This window comes from Gadus macrocephalus, chromosome 2, assembly GCF_031168955.1.
Source record: "Gadus macrocephalus chromosome 2, ASM3116895v1".
In the NCBI taxonomy this organism is placed as follows: Eukaryota; Metazoa; Chordata; class Actinopteri; order Gadiformes; family Gadidae; genus Gadus; species Gadus macrocephalus.
The window spans coordinates 8,236,227-8,254,783 of record NC_082383.1 but is presented as its reverse complement, the minus strand read 5'-3'; the positions used below and the strand labels follow the sequence as shown (position 1 = coordinate 8,254,783).

The window sequence follows — 18,557 nt, the reverse complement described above, 5'->3', positions numbered from 1 at the left end:
AGTGTCAACAAACACGGTGTGTCCTGAGTGCAGCCGCTCCCAAACAGAGCATTTCTGTTGTGCCAATCAACACACAATTTTTCAATAAAAACCAAAGCTACGTTAGGATAGTGAATTATAGGCCGCGATGGTGGTGCACTTTATATTTTATGGGGTCCTGACTTTGAAACGGGAACAACACGTTCGCAATACGCAATAGGCAATACGTTACTCGACATATGGAATGTGTGGCATCCCGCCACGTGGTCCTCGGCCTGGACTGGCCCGGGGTACCGTGGAGGACGGGGTGTACCACCCCCACCCACCAGCCGGCGATGGAGAGCAGCCCTTTCGGCACCCCAATCAGGGTGATTGGGGGACACCTGGCCGAAAGCACGGGGGCCATTTTAAAAGGAGGCACAGCACAGCACAGCTCGGGTCGGGTGCAGGAAGGAAGGGCTCGTGGCAAGGAGAGAGCCTAGAGGCCCACGGAGGCCCTAGAGACGGCGTCTCCTTCATTGTTCGTTTAAGTTGACTGTTAAATAAATGCCTGCCATGGCTAAAACCCGAAGGCCAAGCGAGATTTGTCAGTGGATACCGGCTCAACCGAGCACCGGGACACCACACTTGGTGGAGAATGCAGGCAACATGTAGGTCCCACTACGGCTCCCCGGTACAGACGCCGCCGCCGCAAGAGACGCCGCCGCCGCAAGGGACGCCGCCGCCGCCGCCGCCAGAGACGTCGCCGCTGCCGCAAGAGACGTCGCTGCTGCCGCAAGAGACGTCGCTGCTGCCGCAAGAGAGACGCTGCCGCAAGAGACGTCGCCGCTGCCGCAAGAGGCGCTGCCGCCGCCGAAAGGGGCGCCCTAGAGACCGCGTCTCTTCATTGATCGTTTAAGTTGACTGTTAAATAAATACCTGCCATGGCTAAAACCCGAAGGCCAAGCGAGATTTGTCAGTGGATACCGGCTCAACCGAGCACCGGGACACCACAAATGCAATACCTAACATTATCACATAACCTTGATCCTTTGCGCCTTTCACAAAAATCGCACCCACACGCAATATCAGGTTTCCGTGTTCATTTTACATTTACCTACAATTCATGTTGACACCCAAACAACTGTCAGGCACACACACCACCCAGGATGAACCCTCCGATTGTTCGCCAGGCCCTGGATACGGGCATGTTGTCCCAACAACAGCAGCAGCGGGCCCAGCGAGTGAGCGGCATGTCAATGCGGGCCCTGGACCAATTGGAGAAGGTTACGCCGACAGGGGACTTCTGAAGGCGACCGCGGGGGGTAAGGCGGCGCTGCTGGTGAACAGGGTGGGAAGCCGAGACCTCCAGGGGAGAGGAAAATGAGGGCGCTAATATCCGGAGGACCAGCCAAGTGTCAAACAGACCCCCCCCCCCCCCCCCCTAGCCAGGGCTGGATGTATTCCAGTCCCTGTTGCTAGTGTCATGGCTGACAGCGGAACATTAGCCAGGGATGGTCAACAAGTCTCCCGCCGTGACCACATCACCGTTGCTGGACTGGCACCCAGAATTGTTTGGGGTCCGACCTTGGATATTGATTCTTGATGAATCGAGGTGAAAACAGGTTACAATTTCAGCTGATTCTGATGCAACGAGATTAACAAACAATACAGGGAGAATAACAAACATTACGACACTATAGGGTGATCTGGTTAGGTTTTATGTGGAAAAATGCAGAATTGCCCAGAAATACGACAAAATACACCGAATAGGTTGGCTTTAAACAGTTAATAGGGACCCAGCGACTTTCCTGTAATCATTTTGAGTAATTTTCATACCAACATTTTATCAATAAATCAAGGACATCCAAAGGCAGGAATACTATCTTGATTATATCGGACACAATCAACACACAATTTTTCAATAAAAACCAAAGCTATGTTAGGATAGTGAATTATAGGCCGCGATGGTGGTGCACTTTATATTTTATGGGGTCCTGACTTTGAAACGGGAACAACACGTTCGCAATACGCAATAGGACACAATCATCAAGGCATATTTAGGTGTGAATTAATCAGACTTGAATTATGCTTCTGTGACAGTATGATTTGTACTGCTGCACAAATGGCAATACAATGATCATCACAATAGAAGAGTTTGCCTGAGCTTTTCATTTTTTAAGAAGACGGAAGACATTGAAACAACTTATCCGAGGAGCATTTAGCTTTGTGTAAAAGTTGCATATGAAGTAGTTACCATACATCATAAGAAATGTCACGTACAATGGCATTTTTTTTTAAAAAGAGAAATATAGGCCTCGTTCAAACAAATACAATTAATTTAAGATCTAATCTAATCTTAAAAAGAAGGAAAACAAATGCATTTCCGAGCAAGCTGGCCTTACTCCATTAGCCTTCTCTATCATTTGTATCCAACCGCTGTGAGGGTAAAGACGTGGCATGGACAACACGCACGCACACAATTGCACTATTTTATGTGTAACTGTACAGATTTGAAACTGATTAATGCAAACCTCAGTGAATGAAAAAAAATAATGAAATCAAGGATCAGGAAATAAAGAGGGGCAAAGATATTTTTAGCCCCTGTTCGATGCATAATCAGTGAATTTTGGTTTCAAATGCAGGCTCATGATACGTGATATCCCTTCGCCCCTCATCTCGAACTCAAGTAACTCCTTAACATGGCCTTCTCCGTGACCCAGCCCAGACTCCTAACCCCCCACCCCCCCGGCCGTCTCCCATTTCCTCTCCCCGTCCAGCCCAGCACATCAACACCCATGTAAACACCGGGCAGGCAGCTTTTGAGAGCGCAGACCCTTGACCTTCTCTTGAATGAGTCACATGTACATATAACTCTGAATTTCTCTCGGACGGTATCTCTAACCCAGCCTCCAGAACCCATCCCCACCATGTTGATCCTACTCTGGTCTCCCTGCACGCTGCTGTGTCACCAGAGTTCAGTGCTGCTGTCTGTAAAGGTCAACCCCCCACCCAACAACCACCGCCACCGCCATGTCCACTCAGACCCCTGTTGGAAAGCTTAGCTTATCCGGCCACGTTTCACCACACCTTGATCACATGCAGAGATGCAGCCATGGTGAAAGCACAAGCCGTTTCAGATGTCATCTGAAAACGAAACCTACAGATTCAATGGTTAAGATCTGAGGAACAGGTGGCATCCGGAGGAACAGAGTTGGCAGAAATGGGCTATGATATTCATAAGTATGTTAATACATTCAGAGTGCTTTGTGTACTGATAGAGGCCGCAGGCCGAATGCAGATAATCACTGCCACACTGATATTCAGCATAAGACCCCGTTGAATACAACAGGTCTACAAGCGATATTTATTAGTTAACAGTAATTAACAAAAACAGATTATGATTTGTTTGTTCATCTAATAATGTATCTGGCTCCGCCAACACAAATGGTTCCGCAACTCAACTGGGACTGGACTGTTACCAAGCAACACATAAACATTTACCTGCACACATAGCTTTGTAGGTCTAAACATTACCGCAGGCCAGCTACTTTGTATCATGTATATTTTCTGTAGTTTTCCATTTATTCAGCAACCAGTGAAATAGGTCTGATGACAGTCACTTGGGAGCATGTGGGATTCCTATGAGTGAGCAGCTAAATAACGATGATCAGAAACCCCTGTATAGTTGAGTGAAACAGTTAATAACACCCATGGGGTGCCTCTTGTCCAATCGAATTACTTAGTCAGAACCAACTGTTGATGATATAAGTATATGATCCCATGAAATTAAGAATTGTTGTGTTTTTGTTAACTTTGAATGAACCCTATATCTACATAGCGAGCAAGTCCTTTTCCACGGAGCCTGCAATATTCACCGCGATCATTCCACAAACGTCTTAGTAAGCTATGACCCTTCGCTTTACAGATTAAATTAAAAAATATATATCAAGGATCCTCATCACTGCTAGATGCAACTAAATCCTAAACTTTAAAGATGAAGAAAATAGGATTCTATCTCTGAATTCAATTGAGAGCTTCCTCTAGTTGTAAAGGTGATTCAATATCATAAGACCAAGTAAAATATGACGAAGGGGACGTTTCTAACAAGGAACTTGTTGTATATTCCGGAGAAAAACATTTGGAAATCCAATTACAGCATAATTTAGAGCATAGTAAGTGCATTCATCTGATGAGGCACAGTTGATTAGGCGTAGCATTACATTTGCATGACCTTCAGTGGGTATTTCCTAACATTATAAAGAAATGGCTCCTGCAATGAGTCGTCAAAGGGTTTTGCCAACACAACAGAGAAACACATCCATGGTTAGTTATCCAAATTTCCGTTACCACCAGAATAGAAAAATAGTTTGGGGGGCAGTATATTCTAGTGGTCAGGATGTTTGAGTGGTTCTTGGTTTGAAAACCAAATGTCAGCAGTGTAGTGTAGCATCCTGACAAAAAAATGTATATATATATATTAGGTGACCTTGGGTGTCTTGAAAGGCGCCTCTAAATTAAATGTATTATTATTATTAAAAAAAATCACTGCAAAATCCCTTTGGATACAAGAGGCAACTTAAAGACTAAATAGTAGTAATAAAAAACTAAACCGATATACAATCAGCGGTTCTCATTGGAGGTCCCTCTGATTGAGGCACACCCACACACACACAAGCCAAGCATGAACAACAAAGGAAACAATAATGTGGTGTGGTGTACGCCATAGTATTCTGAGCCATGCCGTGCCAGCTCAGGGATAATCTGGATAAGCTGGGGATGAGCACTGAAGAAAGACAGAGCGCCCACCCACTCACCCAACCCCCAACCCCTCAGCCCCCCCCAGTACCCACATTCACCACTGCAGCCTTGCCATGCATACCTAACCCCCTTCCCATAATGAGGATTGGACACAAAACAAAAAAATAATCAATCATTCTGTGACCCCCCCCTAGATGACAAACCCAAAAAGAGATTCTTAAATTACAGAATCTTGACCGTGGTTCGCTGGTTTAAGATCATTAGTATAATCTCAGATGAGGCGGGCTCCTATGTCAGCTTGATGCACGACTTCACCGAATCAAACGTCCTTATCCGAAACACAGGACAGGCCATTACACAGGCATCACAGCCAAAGCTGTAAACCTGACGTGACAGTGTAACAGTAGCAGTAGTTCTCCATCTACTTATCTATCTTGTTGGATGGAGTACAAAGTTAGGTATAGACCTAGATTGACTTCCGCTGAATTGTGGTAGAATTTTGATTTATTTCGTTCACATCATGTGACCATAAGAAGATTTCAAGAAAATATCAGAAAACGCATCATTAATATTTATTTAGATACAGAATACATATTTGAAACGTAGTTTGCTCGATGCCTATTCTAGTGGTAACCTTTGTTGGTAAAAACACATGAACAACAACACACACACATTATCGTTGCTTACTGCCCCTTAGACTGCATGAATGGCTATCTTAGATATAACCGTATTTTGTATGCAGTACATTATCTTTATGTTGCTCAAACTAAATCAGGTAGAGTAGCAGTAAATAAACAACCATAAAGAATGAAAGGGTGTGTGTGTGTGTGTGTGTGTGTGTGTGTGTGTGTGTGTGTGTGTGTGTGTGTGTGTGTGTGTGTGTGTGTGTGTGTGTGAGAGAGTCATAAGATAAGCAGATCCAAGACGTACCATCAACAACCTTTAATAGATCTCCACAAATGTTCATAAATAATGCAGGCAAGGAACATGCATTCTAGTGTTGCCAAGCTGTTATTCTAACATGCCACAAATAATTGTAACGCTGCGAGAGAAAGGGAGGATTGATGTAATGAAAAGCAGGGAGCGGGGTTGGTGGGGTTTACTGGGTCATCCGCCGTGGTACACACTCAATCAGCGTGCAAAATCAGCATGTCAAATCAGCAGATTAAACAAATTAAGCCAGGGAGCGAGGCTACATTTCATAATGAAAAAGCAGTGGCTCTCCTTAAAAGAACCATCACCATGTTCTTCATCAGGTGCTTCTGATCCTAATCTGCAACAGACATTGCTTCTCCTCCCCAGATAAAAAGAGCATTCATGACCTGAATCCAGATCATTCAACAACAACAACAAAAACACACCTAAAACCCCAGTGAGCATAGGCCAACAGCTAATGTACCGCCCGTTACAGACGCACATTACAGATGCAGGAAGGCACCGGCGCCGAAAACCAAAGTGGATGATGTATGCGTCAGGTACCCGGAGATAAGGTCCGTCGTGGTTTGCTGTAAGCCTGTAATAGCCATGGGAGTAATAGACCACACTTCTCCCCGTGTGCTTGGTAACGGTAGGCCAGGCAGAGTTGACTAAACAAACAGACCGTACAGCGGCGAAACAGGCACAGAAAAACCACACAGACACTGAGGCATCAGCAAAAAGGCTGTGACCTTTCGGGATGATGCATGGTGCGGAACAGCATGCATTAGTCATATGTTTCCCGTCTATAGGCAGGGGGGGCATTTCAATTAACTAGCGTAATTGAAAAGCAGAATTCCCCCCCCCCCCCCCTGCCCCCTCCTCCTCCTCTCTGTTGTGCACTGTAGTTACTCTTTTATTGTGCGCTGTGTTAACGGCCCTGAACTTCTCTTAGATACAAGGTCGTCCATCTCAAATCAGCAACACAGTTACCGGTTCATATACTCAAAGGAAGCCATTGTATGTTTGAGCCGAAGAACAAAGGTAAAACCAAGATATATAATCATTCCAGTCTTTCAGGCCTATGGGGAAATCAACTTTTCCCATAGTTTTACTGCTGAATTACACAGGACACGTCCGCGACGCGTCGCGTAGGCCGCACAGACTCCGCCTTTGTAGTGTGCGGGGGATTATTGCGAGTACTACCACGACAGACTTCACTGTTTGCACCATTTCGTTTTGCCAAGTGATATTGCAGTTGGTAAAGCAGGGTTTAAAAGGGTCGGCTGTGTCAACCGGTAATGGAGTCATGAGCTAGATCGTTTTTTTAAGTAGGCCTACAGGCTCATGGAAACACATTGATTTGAGTGATTGATTTGAATGTGCGATCTAAAAACACCCATGCGGTCGCTCTGCGCTGTGTTTATTGAATCATTTTTGGAAATCGATTTGTTCTTGTTCCTCTACACGCTTCAATGGAGTTGTAACCTGTCTGAGGGCCCGGACACATAGTCCGCGGGTGGACAGAAACAAAACATACCAACCCTCCAGAATACGGCGCGGCGGCAGCCGCCGTGCGACCATGGCGCAGCTCGGCTGTATTCTGGAGACACAACGTCGGTCGGTGACACAGCGTCAGTTTGGTTTCAACAGACGCACTCTTGCCGCGGGCATTCTGCTGGAGATGTGCCACTGTGGAGCGTTTAGTGTAGGCGTACATAATCCAATTAAGGCTTCTCAATCTATGCCTGGAGGGCTTGGAACATGAGCCACAAAGCAAGGCCCTGATGGAGGCTGATAGAGCCAGTTTCATAGATGTCACAAAGTAATGGTTTAACTTCAGTATATATTTATATAAGTACAGACATGTGTCTCGTCAGTAATCATAAAATAATGATCATACACATTCACTTTTTTTTGCTGCCCGAGATTGTGCCAGCACATTCAATTGGTGTAAAAAAAGGACCTTAACCCTAATCTTAATTAAACTGACCAAACAGTTCAATGAGACGATACAGTTGGTTGAATAAAACAGCCTCCAAGGACAGCCTAATGTAATGTGATTGTTATGTTGCGACACACAATCTGTGGGCCTACATCTTAATATTATTGTTGAAATTCCATTGGTTGCTAGTTACCCCTGTTTTAAAAGGCCACTGCAGAGCTTCCACAGCCTTGGGTTTGGTCAAATAAAGAATATGTGTGCGTTTTTCCCCCATTTGGTCCTGTGTTACTTTTTCATAACAAAGAAGCCTGACCTTCCAACAAGTCTGATGTCGACCAATCGAATGTTTGACAGCTTGGTCCTTTCCTGCTTTCTGAACAAATTACGTCAATAAATTAATTCTACAGATCAGAGAATTGTATTCGATTGAGGCGCATTAATATATATAATACGCCTCAATCGGAATACAATTATCTGATCGGAATAGAATTCCATGCGAAATAGAAGAGGTGGTGTAGTCCGCTATAATCAACATTTTATTCCGATTGGTTTGGGGTGGGTGCGGCTACTTTTTAACTTAGAGAGATGGCATCAGCCGCTGCAGTAGTTTGCAATTTGTCCGTCGGTACTTTTATGCACACCGAACTAGACTGCTGTCAACGAAAGTGATTTTTTGGCCTGATGCACGTCTTTCTTATTACACCGCAAGTAGTCCGGTAACTCATCAACCCCAGCGTGTCCGGTTGCTAAGCGACGTCAACGTCTTAGGCAGACTATTTCTCTGCTGATCAACACTACGAATGGTAATTGTAAAAAGACACACCATGTGAAGATATTGTTTCGTTTTGGCAAGGAGCCGTGTAATAAGCGGGATAATATATAACGTCGCCGGTCATTATCGTAAATAATACCCTTCAGGGTGATGCAAGACACCACCGCTTCCCGTCGGGGTCCGGTTCGCCCTGTCTGCGTTCTGTACCACATTATCCCTTACATCTATCATATAAGTCCAGACCAACATAACGGTTGTGCGTGAGAGTCAGACGGACGTACGCTTACCTGTTTTGTTAATGCCATATGAACAGTACATTCGGATTGCATGATAGGAATAGATCTATTCCGATTAGAAATCGAATCGGATCGACAGCCGCGTTTACATGCACATTCTGATCCGTTGTATACACTCATATTTCATTTCTCCCGTCTTTTCTCCACAAGCTGAGGACTGTCGGCAAGCGCTTCCGAACCTGTCGCCATCTCGTTGCGTCTCACTCTCACTCGCTCAGTGAACTGCCTGCTGAGCTGTGTGCGAGCTGAGGGTCACGTCCTGGGGCAAGCCCACTGACTAGCCCCTGCGTGCAAGGAGTATGACTGAGAGTTGATGCTGCTTGTGTATGTGCAAGTCCTTTCGTTCAATTTTTTTTTTCTTTCATATTTTCTCATTTCTTTTTAATAAAAGTATTATTTTTTTTTTTATAGAAGTATAAATGCAAAAAAAATTGCGCATCGTATCGTTTTTTGCGTGAGGGTATCGTGATACCTTTCTAGAACCGGTATACCGTGCAACACTATTTTGAAGTACAGTTCAATGTGCCTAGTAAGGCACTTGGCTGCCGCTACCAAGCTACTACAAGTCGTTAGCCCGGGAGAGGCGGTAGCCAGGGGCAAGGGTGGGCTCAGCCCACCCAAATGTGCGCCCTGCCCACCCAATCAAAATTTAAGAAAATGTTTTTATGTTTTATTTTTCAGGTGGTAGTCCAGACCCACTATCAGACGGACCGGTTCGTTCACTGTTCAAGAAAATGTCAAATAAAATTCAGCCAATTAATTAATATTATAGAATATACCATTACCATGCATTGCTTCTAATTGGGTGGGCAGGACAGCCTGCCTCCAAGTTACCCACCCGCTTATAGTGGTCACTGGTCAGCGTTGCCAGGTCCGCTTTTTATAAGCGACTTTGGGCTTGTTGTCACTTATGGTGATTGGTGACACGGTACTTTAAGCAGCAATGTTTTGCATTTCATGTTGGACGTGGCCACACGCGCAGACACGCGCAGACACACACAGACACAGACACAGACACAGACACAGACACAGACACACAGACACACACACACACACACACACACACACACACACACACACACACACACACACACACACACACACACACACACACACACACACACACACACACACACACACACACACAATGCATTGACTGTAAAGGAAATAGGCCTATTTAAGTCACCATTTGAGGCATCAAATAAAATTTGCCAATCAAACACTTACATCACAATCATTTATTTTATATATATATATATATATATATATATATATATATATATATATATGCACACACTATATATCTAAATAGGCCAAGTGTGTATAGTATATATATAGCTCTGGATCTCCATCCAGATTGCCCAGTCCCAAAGCTTTCTCTTCTATCAGCTCTGGCTGCCTACTGATACGCATTTTCCGGTTGATATAAGGTGCGATTTAAAAAAAGAAGATAAATTATGTTGTATATTATGTATATTATATGTTATTCATGAACATTTTGGAAACAAAACATGCAAGAATTTTGGCCCATTTTGGCCCATATTGCCCAGCCCTATTCTACTGTATCTTTTTTTTTTTTACATAACATTTTTTTCGCCTTGCAATTTCACTACATTTGTCTGGAAAATTCCTTAATATCAGTATTTCTCCCAGCAGAATTTCACGATTTTCAATTAAGAGATACTGTGACATTTCGTCAAGTTCTGAGGTGTCTTTGTGAAGTTGTTATGCAATTTATTCTGTATATTTTATCTATATTATTTTCTAAGAATTTGAAAATTAAATATGTAGCTTTTCAGGTGGCAGATGGTTGTAACACTAACTGTACGTCCACACCAGGAGCGACCAAAGCGTCAAAGACGCTTTGGTCGCTGCGAATTTTCGCTGCGAATTTTTCTGTTCGCTTTGGTCGCTCAAGTCGCTCATGACGTACAATTCAATTATGCAGACGCATTTAAAGGAGCCGTATGCGTTTAGTAGGCCCTACAGGCAGCCATATCAAATATTGAACTCTCCCATACACCTTGGCCATATTGCCGAGACGGTTTTGCTTGTTCGATAAAGTGCTTCGACAACAAGTAGGACAGTGATTCCCCCCAATATAAAAATCCTAAAATGTAGGCTAATTACAACCGAGAACAAAAAACCCTGCGTGCTGTAGTAGTTGAAATATGTTTCACTGATCTGGATCTGCAAATCATGATCTGCACTCATTCGTCGCATTCAAAACAATATAGACGTTAGCGCACATGGCTAATTTGCATACGTGCACAGGACTGGTTGGCTCCGCAAGGCAAATAATGGAACATATCTATCTATCTAGGTCTTTCTGTCTATCTATCTATCAACGCGTGTCTAGTTTTAATGTGATGTATTGTGTGTATGTCCAGTCAGACTTGTTCTGTGTGGTCTTGTAGGCTACTGTCCTGTGTGGGACGAACCACCTAAATGGATTCCCGACGATTTGTGTCGTTTGGTATTAATAAAGACTTGACTATCTATCTATCTAGACTATTTAATTAAAAATTATTCACCTCAGGCTCCGTGAATAGTGGGGAATAGAGGGATAAAAGACAAGAGATATATCCCTTGTCATTTATCCCTCGTCTTGTCGATTAGTTTGTTTATGTGACGGTTTTGTTTAAAGGCTACACGCGATTGGTTGGTTAGATTGGTGGCATGTAGAGCAAATTATAATGATTCCCGCTTAAATACGAACGTTCTAGATGTAGCCTATAAATACTCCCGCTTATCATCACTTGATATCCAAACCACTATGGCGTTTCGATCTCTGAACTGAAAAAGGGTGGGTTCGTACAACACCGGGTGCCCAGTTACAGCCGCGATTAATACTTCAGCCGACATTTTGTTCAGTGAGTGAATAAAGGTAGGTAGGAACCAAAGTGCCTGCCGATGTTCCCTGGGATCCACGCAAGCGAAGAGCGTCTACATTCCGATTGGCTGTCAGTGTTTGGTCGCTGAAGCGAAGAATAGTCATTTGCATAAAGTTAAAAAGTTTTCAACTTCTTTTTGACGCTCTGGTCGCTCAACTTTGGCCGCTGGTAGCGTTGGTCGCTTTGGTCGCTTTGGTCGCTCTTGCCCATAGAAAGTGAATGACTTCCGGCGATTTGGTCGCTCAATTCGCTTCTGGTGTGGACGGACAGTGATGTGGAAAGCTGCTGGTCGCAGTGCTATCGCGGTAAACCCCTATGGCGACACATTAGTGCCATAATTCACTAATGTGATAAAAGATGCATTCGGGCGTATTATATTATTCCACACGCGTAGATATTAACTGCGAGCGCGCAAAACAGCCTCTCGCGCGCGCAAATTACCTCAGCGTGCGCAAAACCTCTCGCGAAAGATGTTTTTACGCTCTCGCTCGAATTTAATTTTGGCACTATGGGGGAGGGAACCAAGGCAGGGCGGGCTTTCCTATGATTGGCCGTTTCTGAAGCGCGATATTTGATTGACAGCCCTCCTCAGCCCTCCTCTCATTCAATTCTGAATTGTACAGTAAATGGCTGAAACGATAGTTACGTATTGTAACTCCAGATTCTATGAGTATAGGCGCAGCCTTTTAAGTGTCGGCCTCATTGTCCTTTAAATAGCTGAAGAAAAGCTTTTTATTGGGAGCAGAACGTCAGCCGGCGCCCGACTATGTCTGCGAAACGCGGACATCGTTGAGGCACGCCGCACGCGGACGTAATTGAGGCCCACGCTGTTGGTGGTCGGGGATTACAATTTTTTAGCCTAGGGATAACCCAATAGCGATAGCCTTAAAAGGCTGCGCCTATACTCATAGAATCTAGAGTTACAATAAGTAACAATCGTTTCAGCCATTTACTGTACAATTCAGAATTGAATGAGAGGAGGGCTGAGGAGGGCTGTCAATCAAATATCGTGCTTCAGAAACGGCCAATCATAGGAAAGCCCGCCCTGCCTTGGTTCCCTCCCCCATAGTGCCAAAATTAAATTCGAGCGAGAGCGTAAAAACATCTTTCGCGAGAGGTTTTGCACGCGCTGAGGTAATTTGCGCGTGCGAGAGGCTGTTTTGCGCGCGCTGAGATCATTTGCGCGCTCGCAGTTAATATCTACGCGTGTGGAATAATATAATACGCCCGAATGCATCTTTTATCACATTAGTGAATTATGGCACTAATGTGTCGCCATAAACCCCCCCCATACAGCAGTGATGTGTCTAAAAGCTTACATTACAGTAAATGTGCCGAAAAGCAGGCACGGAGATCTTGCAAGGGCATAAAAAATTTGCGCGAGCATCACAGGTTTCTCTGCCCAGTGCCCACCTATTATTTCTATCTGCCCCCCCCCTAATCAGCACACTTCTCTTCTTCTGTCCTTGCTTTATATTCTTTCGTCTTTATTATTGTCTGTCTGTGTCTGTCTGCCTGCCTGTCTGTCTCTCTGGAGAGGGCATTCTGTTGAGTGGGCCTTCTGTTGAGCTTATCATGTCAGGCCTACAGCCTAGAACCGGCCCTGCGTTAGCCTGAAATGATACAAACACTCAGACGGTATGTGTGTCATATTGTCATTGTATATCTATAGCCCTCTTAAAATGGCCAAAGGAGAGCTTCCCTTTCAGCGCATCAGCTTATTATTTGCTTGTGTCACCACCAGTGCCCAGATAAAACACCACCAGCGCTTATCATGTGTCTCACTGTTGAGATTGCATGGCCCTGTCCTGTCTTCCCCCCCCCCTCACTCACTCAACAGAATGCCCACTCCAGAGAGACGGACAGGCAGACAGACAGACACAGACAGACGATAATAAAGACGAAAGAACATAAAGCAAGGAGAGCAGAAGAGAAGTGTGCTGATGATCCTTTGACTACAGTGCACTGGTGATGTCAGAGAAGTTCAACGTTTGACAGATGGACCGCTCTGGTCATGTCCAGACTGAGCTCATGGCCATGTGGCATGCGGATTAGCATTAGCCTAACTGAAAGGGAAGGGGAGCAGCGACATGTGTGGGCGTGTGCGTGTGCGTGTGCGCGTGTGTGTGTGTATGTATGTCAGTTTTTGTGTGTGTAGGACCACATGCTTCCTTCCAGTTTCCTTTAGAATAAAAATGTTTGTCCCTTACTAGAAATGACCTCCCCGTTTCATCCCTCCACACGCGCACACTAAAAAATACATCCATACATGGGTGCACACACACACACACACACACACACACACACACACACACACACACACACACACACACACACACACACACACACACACACACACACACACACACACACACACACACACACACACACACACACACACACACACACACACACCACAACGTCACCACACCTCAATACACCTCTATCTTCCTGTTTCCGTTAATTCTCTCATATGGCCCACATTCAAACATATGTCGCTTTACGAGACGGAGGGATACATCTGTGCTCCTCTGACACACACAAACACCCCCCCCCCCCCCCCACACACACACACACACACACACACACACACAGACACGCACATATCATGACAGAGTTCACTCTTTACACCTGAATGACACTCTTTCACATGGCTAGGCGTCTCAGATCTCTTCCCCTCAGGCGTCTCCGCGAGTCAGATCAGAACCATTTGTGTTTTTCGCTATCACCACGACAACTTTGTGACACAGTGCTGCTGACACAGGAGCAAGATTTAATTCACTGCCTGGTTCAACACAATTCTCACGCCCCTCCCCCACTTAACATGCACGCCAAGTGCACACACGCGCAAACGCGCACACACACACACGTTAGGGGACTTGTAAAGGGTGTGTCCTTTTACAAGAAATCACCTCCCCATTTCATCCCTCCATGCAAACAAACACACAAACAAATTGGCCAACACGCGCCACACACACACACACACACACACACACACACACACACACACACACACACACACACACACACACACACACACACACACACACACACACACACACACACACACACACACACACACACACACACACACGCACGCCCTATCAGTCCTCCTGAATTCTCTATCTGTGTGTGTGTGTGTGTGTGTGTGTGCGTGTGTTGTTACATATGTTGTTGTTGTTGATTTCACTCTAGCTTGTCCACGTCTACTGATTCCCTCCCCCTTCTCTCTCCCCCTCTCTATCTCTCCCTCTCTGTCTCTCTGTCTCTCTGTTTAACAGAGACAGAGAGACACAGAGTCTGTTTCTCTGTCTCTCTCTGACTCTCGGTCACCCTCCCTCTCTCTCCCTCTGTGTCTCTCTGTCTCTCTATCTCTCTGTCTCTCTCTCCCAGGTAGATTGACCTAATGTCAGAAGTCAGGAGAGTCCGAGCAAGCCAATCCCTGGCTGGCTAGCACACAGTGTTCCTGTGCCAGCCTCAAACATCCGTGCTTTCACGGACACGCAAGCGGCGCCATCTTGTCGGCACCAGCAATTTGTACCAAGTGAGGACAGAAGTGCGCAAACACACCTGCACGCACAAACACACACACACACACACACACACATAACCACACACACACACAAACCAAATGCGCGGACCAGTGAAGGGTTGACAGTATTCAGAGATACACACGGGTCACTATTTTGGTTTGCTTGTTTTGAAATAATAAATAAGGGGTTTCCTACATAAAGAAATAAGTATTCATATATAATTTGATAGTAGCTGATTTATATTGTTTGGCTGGTAGCATTGCCCAGGCCCAGACCCATTATTACGTGCCACAAAACCAGAGGAGCTGCCCGAACCCTGGACCTGCTGTGGGCTAATTCAGGCGGATGAAGACTCACTTTAGTCAATTTAGGGGGGGGGGCTCATTTTACTGTCTTTAGGTCCTAAATAAACAACCCTCACAGCTAAATCCATGCCACCTAAACCTCTCTGACTGCCTCTGGGTCTCGCTTGTCCCTCCGTCTATCTTTCTCTCACCGTTCTGTCTGCATCTGTGTGTCTGTCTGCCAGTCAATCTGTGTGTCTGTCTCTCTCTCCTGTTTGTCTGCCTCTCTGTCTGATTGTCCGTCTGTGTGTGCAAATCGATTCAGACACTGTAACAAAACACAAATAAACAACAAGTGTCTCCTTTGGCTCTGAACACAGAAGCAAACCCATTCCCAAGTCATACTTGAACTGTGTGTGTGTGTGTGTGTGTGTGTGTGTGTGTGTGTGTGTGTGTGTGTGTGTGTGTGTGTGTGTGTGTGTGTGTGTGTGTGTGTGTGTGTGTGTGTGTGTGTGTGTGTGTGTGTGAGTCTGGGGGGGAGGGGATAAGGGAACAATCTCCGATGCGGGGGGAGAAACATCAAATGCCCTGGTGACATTTAACGGCAGTTTGCGAGGAAGCAGGCATTAAGGTCTTGATTCGAGAGAGAAGGGGGTTTTATTTGGCCATGACATTAACATTTGTATTGACCTTTTACAAAACAAGGTCACCCCGTTCAAATCTTTCAATCCGAAAAATATAAATAAATATCCATTTCATCTTTCAGCAACAATACATTTGAGTATATAGACTGTTGCTAATTTCTGTGACGGACAGTAATAGAAAGTAATTGACATGGCGGTCTATTGAATGTCAAGTTTACCTGTTACTATGCGTTCTCTTAAAGTGCCACAACGTGCAAGCGTAACAATAACAACAAATAATATTTAAAAAAACGGTCAGGCTTTCACCTATATATTGCAAGCGCACAAAACAACGAATAGCGGTAAACTGCAGGTTGGTCCTACAAAACGCTTCTCTTCCCGCCCCGGTTATCTTCTTTTATGGCGCTATTTCTTCTGATAATGGTGAGACTTTGCCTCATGCACGCACGCTGCAATGATGTGTATGATAATGTACGTGCACATGCGCAGTAGGTTCTCTCGCCTTGACAGGCAAAGCCGAAAAGGTCGATTTACAGCCTGTTGCGTTATGTACAGAGCCCGAAAATTATATAACGGATCTAACACAAATGAATAAGAAGACAATTGCAACGTGTTGTTGTTGCTGCTGCCGCCCGCATTGAACACGTTTTATAAAACACAGCCCGTCATGAGAAACACAGTTGGATCGGGTTTGAGAGGGCAGCAGAAAACACCGACTGGAGAGCAGTTTGTTTACAAAGCGCATGCAGCTTGTAGTGCTGTCAGGACATTCTTGGGCAACATGACACATGATCATCACCAGCATATGAAAAGAACAACAACAAAATGAAAGGTCTTTCAAGTGTCCGATCTTACCTCTATGGACGTTGTAACGCGTTGTCCTTTATCCTAAAGTTGAGTGCAAGAGGGACTCTGTCAGGCGCTAGTTTCCAACAGTTTGCTACGCAGTTCTTCTCAACTAGCTCTCTCGCGCTCTCTCTCTCTCTCTCTCTCTGGCTGTCACTCGCCTTCTGTCGATCCTCCAAAAACCGCCCACTTCCGGCATCTTGTCACTGATGGTGATATGAGTAATACCAAATATTTCTACTGATTTCTTCAATAGGTCAATTTAGAATAATTCTGGATTTAAATGATAGAGCTTATGGTGGTCTAATTTAGTTAAAAAAAACTGGTGAAAACTACTAGTCGTGCACTTTTACTTCCAGTAAAAACATTTACTTCTATAGTCAAAGCCTACTATTAGTAGCCTATTACATATTTTAGAATAATATTAATAATAATTGTTGTTATAACAATAATAACTATAATACTACTAATAATAAGAATAATATATGATTATTCGTTATATTATGATTGCACTGGAATTAGAATTAGAATTATTATTACTAATCTGCTCACCCAATCAACTGTTTTACATCCATTTGCCTGGTCTTTCCTAAACCACTGACTAGAATGAAATGAAACAGTTCGTTTTTGTTATTTGTAGCATAGCGACACCTGCTGGCAGATGGATTGACAGAGACACCGTTACTATGGAGTGATAATGTTTGACAAAATAAACAGCGTATGGACCTTTGCATTGTCGATGTAAAATACTGAGGTAAAATCAAATATATCTATCCCTCTTGCTGTCTCAGTAGAGCAACCACAATACTGAAAGACCAATCCAACCTGGTATTAATCTCTCTGACATGCTGCCCTCAGGTAGACGCTTCAGGTACATCAAATTAGGAACAAACAGAGAGCTTCTATCCATACAAGCAATAAAATAACTGACCACTGCCAACAAGGTATGGTACTTGTGTGTTCTAAAGTAACTCTTATAGAACAATGCATATACAGTACGTGTACGTTGCAACTGCTTCTTTGCATGTTTATATTCCTAACTGCACTACTTGCATATAGGGAACCTGCAATGTCATTTTAATTTCAGCAAATTACCACAAGTGCAATATCCCAGATGCTACCACATTGTCGTCATTTTTATATCTTACTGTTTTTATGAGTGAAAGCAAAGATATTTTATTCGTATATAAGTACATTCAATAAGTCTATACTTCTAACTTTTGGGCTATTTTAAATTGCTGTTTGATGGTTGTGAATTCGTGTTTTGGACTGCCACTAAATTTCACCGTACTCTGTAATGACAATGAAGGAATTACATTATATAATATTCTGTCATGTGGTAGGCAACCATGGAGCATTAGCCCACCCTTTAGCCTCTCCCTTACTTGTGCACACACACACACACACACACACACACACACACACACACACACACACACACACACACACACACACACACACACACACACACACACACACACACACACACACACACACACACATTACACTTCGCTGCAGGCTGCAGTGCAATTGGGGCTGAATCAATCCTCACACCCTATTGGTTGCTGGCCACTACCAGCGGCTGCCAGTAGCTTCCTGAAACAGCTGAGTCAGCAGCTGACATTAAACGCATTTCATCTCCACATCCCTTCATCTCCGACCAAGAGGCCCTAACCCTAACCCTGAGTGTGAGTGTGAGTGTGAGTGTG

At 44.5% G+C, this 18,557-nt stretch overlaps 1 protein-coding gene across 6 annotated transcripts in view; it reads right to left on the bottom strand.

Moving 5' to 3' along the window:
- The window catches only part of stat5a (signal transducer and activator of transcription 5a), a 59,032-nt gene extending 42,017 nt beyond the window's left edge, over nt 1-17,015 (bottom strand). For all 6 annotated transcript variants that reach the window (XM_060039148.1, XM_060039150.1, XM_060039147.1 and 3 more), the window contains exon 1: nt 16,858-17,015. The gene's annotated coding sequence lies outside the window, so the exon portion shown is untranslated. The remainder of the gene's footprint in view (nt 1-16,857) is intronic.
- Nucleotides 17,016-18,557: the final 1,542 nt, after the last annotated feature.